Source organism: Kryptolebias marmoratus, linkage group LG17, assembly GCF_001649575.2.
Source record: "Kryptolebias marmoratus isolate JLee-2015 linkage group LG17, ASM164957v2, whole genome shotgun sequence".
Taxonomy (NCBI): Eukaryota; Metazoa; Chordata; class Actinopteri; order Cyprinodontiformes; family Rivulidae; genus Kryptolebias; species Kryptolebias marmoratus.
In genome coordinates this window covers 1,791,418-1,802,027 of record NC_051446.1, presented here as the reverse complement: position 1 = coordinate 1,802,027, position 10,610 = coordinate 1,791,418, and the positions used below count along the sequence as shown (strand labels likewise).

Here is a 10,610-nt window from a genome sequence, read left to right as displayed (position 1 = left end):
GGCTCATATTCGTTAACGGCTCCTCCAGTCAGACCAAATGCTCCACTTCGCCCAGAGAGCGGATCATTTTTGCTGTTAGGTCAAAAAAATAATGGTGCAATATATACATTTTTTTCTCTCTTTGGTCGTTCAAAACCCAGCTATTGATTCGGATCGATGGTTACCACGTTTTAAGGTAAGGGGCTAATGTTAAATGCAACGGCTGAGCAGAGCTTCTCTAGCCTCCGTCGACTAAAAACCTCACTCCGGTCAACAATGACAGAACAGCGGCTTAATCACCTTTTGTTTCTGCATATACACAAAGACTTAACTGATGGACCTCAGCAAAGTATACCGCAGCTTCTGCTTCGTGAGTCAGCGAAGGGAGGCATACTTTGGAAAATTCTGAGCTCTGAAACTTATTGTCATCATTAGTCGTTATTAGTGTCATTAGGATGTAAATAGTTACAATGAGGACATACTTATAAATAGCCTCGGAAGAAATCTTTTTACTAATATAATGTTTGGTTATATGTTCCAAGTCTGACAAAGTTTATGTTGTTTTAATACTGAATGCTCTTAATTAGTTCCGCCGCTGTTGCTCAGATGTTGGATTATTCCATCTATGTGCGCACGTTATTTACCTGTGTTTACTTTTATTGTGGTCATTTATAAAGCTGTTGGTTGGTTTAACTACCGTAATTATCATTATTCATAATAATATACTGGAACAAAAAGTCATAGCTGAAAAAGCGTTTCATTATTCAATTTTTATTGATGTTAGACGATGATCCGATGCATGTAAAATTAATAAGGTGACGAAACACTCCGGTGGCCCCCCCACCTAGAAAATGAATCCGGCTCCACTGACTACATGTAACAACAAAATAAAACATATCTAATGCTGAATTTTATAGCATCATTTTACTGTTAAACATGGATAAATTAGCACGCACCATATTTTCACTAAGTACAAAACATGCTTACCGTATTCGGTCTTGTAAAGCCACCAGCTGAGTTTTGGCTGAACTAACCATTTTTGGTTAAACCCGCTCGTTCCATGTTTATTGCTGTGGCTCTGACAACATGCTAACTCCAGGTAGCTGAAGGAGGCTCGGCCTCAGGGCTCATTAGAGTCCTGCAGGGCTCCGTGTACAGCGAGCGAACCTGAGCGCGCGGTGGAGGCGTTTATACTTGGCGCTTATGTCGGTGCAGTACACTACATAACCAGTGGAAATACAATTAAAAAAAAGAGTGTAGATGGTTGTCACATCAAATATGGCTGCATGTATTCAGGAGGAAGAGCTGTTGTGTTTCTGGCTGTGAAACAGAGAGGATGTTTAAACTTAAAGCATTCAGTTTGACTTTCATTGATTTGTTTACTTATTTGCTTAGTTGTGATTCACCCATAATAGGACTAATATTTCTTCCCTCTGTGGTGTATAAACTCCTTTTTATCGGCTGCAGCAATAATCTCCTTCCATGAGTTTTGAGCCGTTTTAATATCTTTGTAATCTCTCATAGAGGAATCATATAAATGCTGATACAGGCGAACCAGCTCTGCTACAGTATCGAAATCGTCCATTTTGAATGGAGCGCGGTCCACGCCAAATTACAAAAATGATCAACTTTTGGCGATGCGGGTGGAAAAAAAAAACATGTATAAAAAATGACGTATTTTACAATAAACAAGCGGAGCTTAGCTTGGCGGCTCGCCAGACTTATACTACACTGGGGGAAACCCTGTAATGACAGGATGAAAAGAACACAATTGATTATTTTGGCTAGAGGGATCATAATCCCTTGTTACGTCGAGACCGGTTCCCCCATCAGATACGGTTCCCCCTGCGTTTTTTTGCCGCGTACGCGTTTGTTTTTAGGCACAATAACACACCACCAAATAGCCAAAAAAAAAAACTAAAACTAAACCAGTAAAACAAGCAAATGTTGACATCTTAACTCTGAAGGTCCACCTATCAAACTCTGTTGTTGAGAGCAAAATAAAAAATAAAGATAAGCCCTCTACCAAAGCATCAAATTTACTATATACAAAAACTGGGTTTGTATGCAGCGTCATACATAACCGGAAGTTAGCAACAACACGAAAGAGAGTGGCTAAAGCTAGTTCCAACTTTATCTCAAACTCAGAAACGTTTCAGTACGTTTCCTTTATTTGCACATTTCCTGTATAGCCTACAAAATTACGTCGTTTTATTTATTTTTTGCAGTCCAAACTAACGTTATTCCAATCTCTATTTAAACAGCTTAATTGATATCAACTGCTGCTTTTCGGTAACAAAACACAAAGCTAGCACACACTAAACGTGTTTTTCACAATCTAGCAACTGTGTTGGTAATTTCGGCAAAAATTATGTTCACAGTATCACGCGTTACGGTATAGATTTGTATAACTTTGAAAAAAGAAGCTTCAAACGCACAGCGCTTCCGTGTCAGAGTGAAAGCAAGCACGCAAAGTATCATTAGGACCTTTTCTTGCAGGACAAAATTCTTCTGAGAATTTTAATCTGAGCCGTAATTTAGAGTGAAAGGTCAAAATCATTAAACATGCCTAAGATGGACTCTAAATATTTTGCAAATGTCGTGGTATCTAAAACATTGAGATTTTCAAACCGTGTTTAGTCAGACAGACTTTTTTAAAAAAAACAACGAGTCTTGTGGTTTCACAGTGCTACTGAACTATAATACTAAAGTCTACTAAAGATTATTTTACACGAAAGCAATAAAAAGGGCACTGACTGTTCTCAAGAGTCGTTACAAGAAAACACCGCACGCCAGGACAAAAATAAAACAAACTTACAACTGCAAGCGATGACTTCGTTTTTCCCTCGCTCGGTTTCGAATTAACAGGCATCAACTGTAACGCGCATGCGTGTCATAGTGATCTTCTTCTTGTTAACAGACCAGCTATGATGGTGCATTACCGCCACATACGGAACTGGAGTGTGGACAGGAAATAAACAGGAAAAATAAAAATAAAAAAGTCACCTTCATAATTCATCTAAATTCTTCCTAGCAAATTTGTATTTAAAAAAATGTATTTGGTCTTTTACTTTACTGACATCACTACCAAAAATGTCATCCATTGTAAATTTGATATTCATTTTATTTATTTACCACAAAATCCTGTTGCATTTGTTCCAATTAATTTAAGAGAACTATTTAAACTTGTATGTCCTATTCTCATACATGTAAATATTGATTCTAATTTCCTCCTGTTTTCCTTGTCCATCCTACCTTTTCCTGAATGTTATAGAAGTGTCTTCCTATATCATTATTGTCCCCGTTTTCTTGCCAGACTTCCTTAATATATATTTATTATAATTTTACATTCATCTTTATTTAATGATATTTCATACTTAATATTTTTAGCTTTTAATGCCTGTTTTGCTAGAATGTCTTCTTCTTCCTGACCTGCTGCTCCCACATGCTGGAACCCAAACAAAATCTACAGACATTTCCCTTAATTCAAGTTTATAAAGAATACGGTAAATGCTGTTAATAACATCTTTTCGTTTTGTGTTACTTGATTTAATGCTTAATAAAGCTGCCATACTATCAGATCCAATTACATATTTTTTACTATTATGTTTTTCAATCCACTCTAATCCCACGAGTATCACTAGTAATTCTACAGTATAAACTGATAAGTTATCTGTTGTTCTTTTCTTCATTCCTACATTATTATGTGAAATGTAAACTTCTGCTCCAGTACGTCCTGATTCTGGGTCTTTAGATCAGTCTGTAAATAATATAATTTTATCCACATATTTCTCATGAAAGAATTGTTGTACTAAAAAGTTTTCTGAAATATGTTTTCCTTTATTTTTGATTAATTTAGACAAAGATAAATTAATAGAAGGATTAATAAATAACCAACGAGGAATACATGAATAAATGACTGTTGGACATAAATTTATTCCATGTAACCCTGAATGCTGAGTATGAATGCTTTTATATTACCAATTCAGCCAAAACTATAAATATCTGTTTTATGATGTTCCCAACATTCTTGTAATATATTATTAAAGAAAAGAAAAGAGGCTAAGCCCAGTGGTAGGTGGTCGTTCGTTAAAATAAATACTAATGCTGATAAATACTGGTACAGGTGTACCAGCTTTGTTAGAGCACCAAAGTTGTTCATTATGAATAGAGCGCGACGCGCGCAACCTGGCGGCCTGGTGACCTGGCGCCCTGTATATTTAACAATGATTTCCTCCCCATTCCCTTTCTGCCAAACAATGTAATGTATTATTTACATTTCTACATTTTATTTTAATTTTAACAATATGTTGTTTCTAAGTAAGTTTTTCATCAAATATCATACCTAAAAATGTCACATCCTTAACCTGTTCAAGATTTTGATCATAAAGTTTTAAAGAAATAGTTTTATGTTTTTTAAAAAAGCAGATAACTTGAGATTTTGCAACTGAAAGTTTAAAACCCCATTTATTAGACTATACTTAAACTTTTTTGCCAGCTGCATTTTATTCCTAATAAATTCTATATTTCAACCTCGAATCCACAAAAAAAGATTTACTAATTCCAGGATCTATTTCATCAAATATATCATTAATGATTACCAAGAACAATACTGCGCTATATACACTACCTTGAGGAATACTATTCTCCACAATATATTAATTAAAAAAAAAAAATTCCACTCAAACTTCTATTGTTCTTTCAAATAAAAAAATACATATCCAATTAAATAACTTTCCTTTCACCGCAAGCCTTTCCAATTTTTTTTAATAAACCTTCTTTTCAAAGTGTATCATATGCTTTTTCTATATCAAAAAATACTGCAATAACTGATTCCTTATTAGCTTGTGCTTTAATAATATAACCTTTCAGTTATTATTTTTTTCCATTGTTTTACCTAATTGTGAAGTTAATCCAGTTGGTCTATAATTTGAATGATTAGAAGGATTCTTGCCTGGTTTTAATATTGGAATTATCATAGAAAATTTCAACAATGCTGGTATTTTACCATTATCCCAAATTAAATTAAACAAAGATAATATTACTTTAATATAATTATCACTCATATGTTTTAACATATCATAAAAAATATCTTTCCCAGGGGATGACTGCTTAGTATTAGAAAGAGCTCTTTCAAATTCCAACAAAGTAATAGGTAGATCCATCTTCCCTACATTGATAGGCTTTCCGTCAACTATATTTGGATGATCTTTTAAATTATTTTCTCTCAATGCCTTAACATTCTCAGAAATATTATTAGAACTATGTATTTTAACCAGTGTTTGAACTAATAACTCTGCTTTATCTTGATCACTTATTGCAACATTGTTTTCATATTTAAGTACTGGGATTTCAAATTTCCTAATAATTCCATTAATTTTCCTTATCATTCCCCAAACATCTGATAATTTAGTTTCTCTCCTTATAGTGCAGCAGTATTTTAGCCAATATTCTCTCTTTGCTGTTCTTATAGTTTCCCTAACAACTGCTTGTTTTCTTTTTTAATATATTAGCTTTTCTACTGTATGCTGAACTTTAAGTTGCTTAAATGCTTTATTCCTTTCTTTAACTGCTTTTTTTAAATCATTATCCACCATGGAACACTCTTTTTAATTCTACTTCCTGTACTTTTATGATTTTTTTTGCAACCTGTACAATTATTGATGTTAATTTCCCATTAAATTCCTCAATATTATTAATGTTGTTTTCTCAAAATTTCTCCACATTTAATTTCAGTCAGAACTTGAAAATTAATCTAATTTGCTTTATTAAATTGCCATTTATGGATTTGAAATGTTTTTTTCCTAATAACATCCATTCCTATTGTGAAGTGAAACTATAGACACTCCTTACCAGTTAGAATCATGTATTAATGTTCTGTAATTCTATTGATTGTATTAACCTAAGGATGAGTGCAACTCTGCACGGGTGAGGTCATGTGAGTTTGTAATGTACGTGACTGCCGGTACCAACTACGAAGATAACACGGTCTGGAGAAGTCAGCGAATTAGGAACCAAATCCCACTCGAAGAAAACCACCTGCAGAAGATGGAGAAAAACAAGTCCATATACAGGGTTCCGGAAAGATGACCGAAGGAGGATGGGCCAGTTCTTTGTTTAGGTTAAAATGCTATGTTTTAGAGATTTAGCTCAGACATCTTCTAGTGTTCCTGCTGTGAGCTGGTAAGGAGTGTCTCCCTTAGTACTAAGGCTAATAAACCTTTTAAACTGAAGATACTGTTTCTGACCATTTTTGACTCCTAGTTTCTCTGTGCATTTTCCGGTCCGTCATGAGGAGAGGTTTTTAGAGTTTGAGTCTCATTTAGGTAATATTTTGTCTCCTCAACACTATCTTAATTATTATTGGATAATGATCACTACCAATTGATGTTTTTATACTTCCAACTTTACAATTCCTGCAATACTATTTGAAATAATTGTTAAGTCAATTGTCGTTTCTGTATCATTTGTAATATTATATCTTGTCCCTTTTTCCATTATTTATGCACACTAGACTATTATCTTCAATGAATTCTTCTACAATTCTCCCATTTATATCTGTGTGATCACTTCCCCAGTACTGTGAGCATTAAAATTTCTGCACCATACAACTTTCCCCTGTACCTGTCCTTTTACTGTGAGGATCTGAAGTTTTCCCCGCCTTGTGGGCGGCACCTCTAACCTCCCTCTTCCCCAGCTGTTGGCGATTCTGGCTGATGAGCAGCACCAGCATTTAAGCCTTCGGCTGGGTTCAGATCTTCGCTGGAGCTTCTCACCTCCTGGTTGGAATCTCAGCCACCAGGTTCTAACGTTATGCCTTACGCTACGTTAACCTTGGTTTTTTTGTGTGTGTTCCCTTGCTTCAGGATTAATGTTGCTTGGCTACCTGACTCTGCGAACTACCAGGATTTACTTTGGCACAGCTTGGAGAAACTTACCTGTTTTGGATTACCTGGACCTCTCACCTCTCGGACAACCATTGGACTCGGACTGGATCCCCCTTCTCGCCACGAAACCTCCTCGAACCTGGAAGAGACAACAATTATTCCCCATTTCCTGCAAAAGTCATAAACCTTTAAACCTAGTACCTGAGACTCACTTTGCTCCTCCTTGCTTTGCAGATTCCCCTGGTCATCATCATATAGGTCATATATATATATATATATATATATATATATCACCTGTAAATAAAATCACTTACCTTTACTCAGTGTTCGTGTCTGGTTTCGGTATCGCTCATACGACTATAATCCTGGTTTATGTCATTTACGACATTAAGTATCCCATTATTTAAATCTTTACATGGATTATATTAATTATTTTGTCATCATTACATGTCCATATTTTAATAGTAATATATTCATAATCTTTTCCTATATTGTAACATATTATTTTGAATAAATATCATTTTCCTCCCTCTCTTCCATTATCTCTCCTGATTGCAATGTACCCATGTAAAACAAAATCTAGCTCTGGTTTTAACCATGTTTCCTGAATACAAATAACATGAGGATTATCTTGTAGTTCTGATACGAAATGTTTAAAATCTTGTCCATTTGAAATGAGACTTCTAGCATTCCACTGAAATATTCTTATCACCATTCAGAGGTATCAACCTCTGACTGAGTTGGATTTACTCCCTTACCTATTTTACTTTCAACAGCTTCCCAAACAAGGTCTTTCACATCAAGATACTTTTCAGTAGCCCTCACTATAATTTTAATCTTTTCAATTTTCTTTGCTGTCTGAGCTGAGCAATTAATCACTTCTACCATGAATAACATAGTCCTTTTTTTTAATTTCAGTGAGTCATTAGCAATTTTAGAACATTCTCTGAAGAGTACTCTGAAGAGTATCACCAATAAAGCACAACATAAAGTTGTCTTGCAGACAAAAAGAACAGCAATGGTGTTTTGGTCGATGCTATAGCAGTTTCAAAGTGGATCTTTGTCATCCTAACTCCATTTTCCGTTCTTCAAAATGTCAAGGTAGTTCATTTAAACTCTATTAATAAAAATCTTCATATCACCACCAATTTTATATTTCACAGGTATTTTAGTAGAAAAATTATGATGTTCCCCAGATGTCTCGATAGGTGCTACAGCTAGCTGCTGTGTGTTTGCAAATAATTGTAAAATGTTTATAGAAATAACTGTGTATTGTAAAATAATACTTGGTGGTGTAAAGGTATATGAAATAAGATTGGCAAGAACTACTGTGGAATTCTGGAGATTGGCGTTGTTTTAGGACAGTGTCAATACACTTTGTGTCAGAAGGGGGAGAGATGGAGGCAAATCCAGAACGCAGACTAATCATGGCCCGTAACGAAAAAATAATTTTTTTAAAGAAAAACTCACAAGAGTCGTGTCCAGAAGGGATGCTCGCACATCCCTTTACACAGGCCAGGCAGCCTTACAATGGCCCGAACAGTTGCCAACGTCTTCCAAATTTCACGATACACCAGGTAAACGACAAGTCCAAACAGCAGAAATCCTTTTATCAAAAATCCAATGTACAAATCTTTAACATCCCCAACTAACCCGTTGGGGCAAGAGGGCTCTGTTTTGCTCAGCCTTCTCATCGAAAAAATTTGATCAATTGGGTTGAGAGACCAGCTGACCAGATCCATAATTTACAATTTGGAAATTATCCAAAGAGAGGCTCCAAAGAAAGAGGCAATAAAGGACACACCAATTCGTAGAATAGTCCTGATCTTTTGCAAAATTAATCACTTAATAAAAATGGCATACTAATTTATAATACTGTATTTTGCCACTATATCAAACACACATTGTTCAGTCAAATTCTTTTATTTATTTTTTTCCTTTTTTGACTATTCGCACTCTGGCATGTTAAACCTTAAACATTTTTAGGGTTAGAGAGGAGACTGAAAAAAAATAAATTGTGTTTAGTGTTTTACAAAAAGTGTGATGCTAACATTGTGCTTATAGTTGTGTTTGAATCTGGGCTGGTGTTTTGCTAATTGACTGTAAAGTTTTGTTAACTGTGGAAAAAAGTTTTATTTTAGTGTGTAAGCAGTCATAAAAACTTTTATACTGCACCTCACTTAAAAATGGTGAGAATTTGTCATGTGCCTGTATGTTTGGACTCCTTGATTCTGTTTTCTTTATATTTATTTCTGTAATTGTTTAGGTTCTCTTCTAGTTTCAGCTTTATTTGACCTTAGTCACTTTGCCATTTCCTCCTCTTTCCCAGATGCTAGTCATTTCCTTGTTAAGTTACACTCGTTCCCTTCCCCAGCTGCAGTCAGTTACCTGTAATCAGTTCCTTTCTCAGTTTCACTCCTCCTCTGTCAGCTGGTCAGCTGGTCTCTCAACGCAATTGATCAAATTTTCTCGACGGGAAGGCTGACCAAAGGAGAGCCAGCTTGCCCTGAGAAGACGTTCTTTGCTGGATACACATTGGATTCCTGGAAACGCTGGAATCCTGTTTGTCTGTCGAGTCTGTCTGTGGAAGACGTGGAGGATCTTTACATATTTGGATTTCTGATAACAGGATTTCTGCTGTTTGGTTTAGGCAGTTACCTGACATATTGTCAAATTCGTTTGTTGGGTTCGGCGATCTACACTCAGACTGTGATGTTACGGGAGCAGAATCGCAAGTTTGATGCAATCCTTTTACAGGACTGTAGGCTAAATGCAGTTCCTGGACTCAGGAATGAAATGGGATAAATCTTGGAGAAAGTTGCTCGCTCGAAACAGGCGAAATGGTCCTGGAATTTGGCTGTTTGGATTCGCCATTGAGAAGTATCAGCAAGACTTTCAAGGCAGACAAAAACAGTCTGCCTGAACCAAAACAATTACTGTTTAATTGTAGTTTTAGCTTAGTTTAGTTCTGTACATTTAGTCATGCTTAGATCTGTTTGGTTTAGCATAGCTCATTTAGACAATTAGTTATCATTGTATCTTGTACCTGTCTGTAATCTTGTTCATTATCATGTTCTGTAACTTTGTCTGTAATTTTGTTCTTGTGTTGTAAAGCACTTTGAGTCGCCTTGTGCTGAAAAGTACTATATAAATAAATGTACCTACCTACCTACCTCTGTATATTAAGCGCCCCGGTCTCATTGTTCTCTACTGGCTCCTCTGTTGCGTTCTGTTAGTTTCCTATGATCGTCTCCTTGTTCCTTGAGCCTCTGTAAGTTTTTGCCTTCAGTTTCTTAATTAAATATCATGTTTGCATCATGATTCTCGCTGCCTCCTCTTGCCTGCATTTGGGTCCTACCCAACAGCAATATGACAGAATTATCTCATGTTATTGAAGATTCAGGTAATTAAGGGTGGGTGCTATCACACTCTTTGTGGGACTGCTAATTGCCATATGGTGACAGTTCTGCCCAGATTCTTTGCACATATCTTGTGAACAGTCTTTAGTGATTGTAAATTAACTTTTTACCTGTTCTCCTTGTGCAGAAACTCTTCGTATGAACATTAAGAAGCCATCATGCAGTGCTAGGCTGATATTAGGATTGGTACCCGAGACTCACCCTGTTCCTCTTACTTCACAGATCGCTCCACAAACCTATCGCACTGTACATACCTTGGGCACCTGTAAATAAATTGCACTTACCTTCAGCTGCTGTCTCTGTGTCTGGTTTTGGTCTCGCTCTT

General features: G+C 35.9%; 1 protein-coding gene across 5 annotated transcripts in view; it reads right to left on the bottom strand.

Annotated features, from left to right (window-relative positions):
• The window catches only part of pot1 (protection of telomeres 1 homolog), a 134,741-nt gene extending 131,839 nt beyond the window's left edge, over positions 1-2,902 (bottom strand). For all 5 annotated transcript variants that reach the window (XM_037980784.1, XM_017435587.3, XM_037980788.1 and 2 more), the window contains exon 1: positions 2,798-2,902. The gene's annotated coding sequence lies outside the window, so the exon portion shown is untranslated. The remainder of the gene's footprint in view (positions 1-2,797) is intronic.
• Between the last annotated feature and the right edge of the window lie 7,708 nt (positions 2,903-10,610).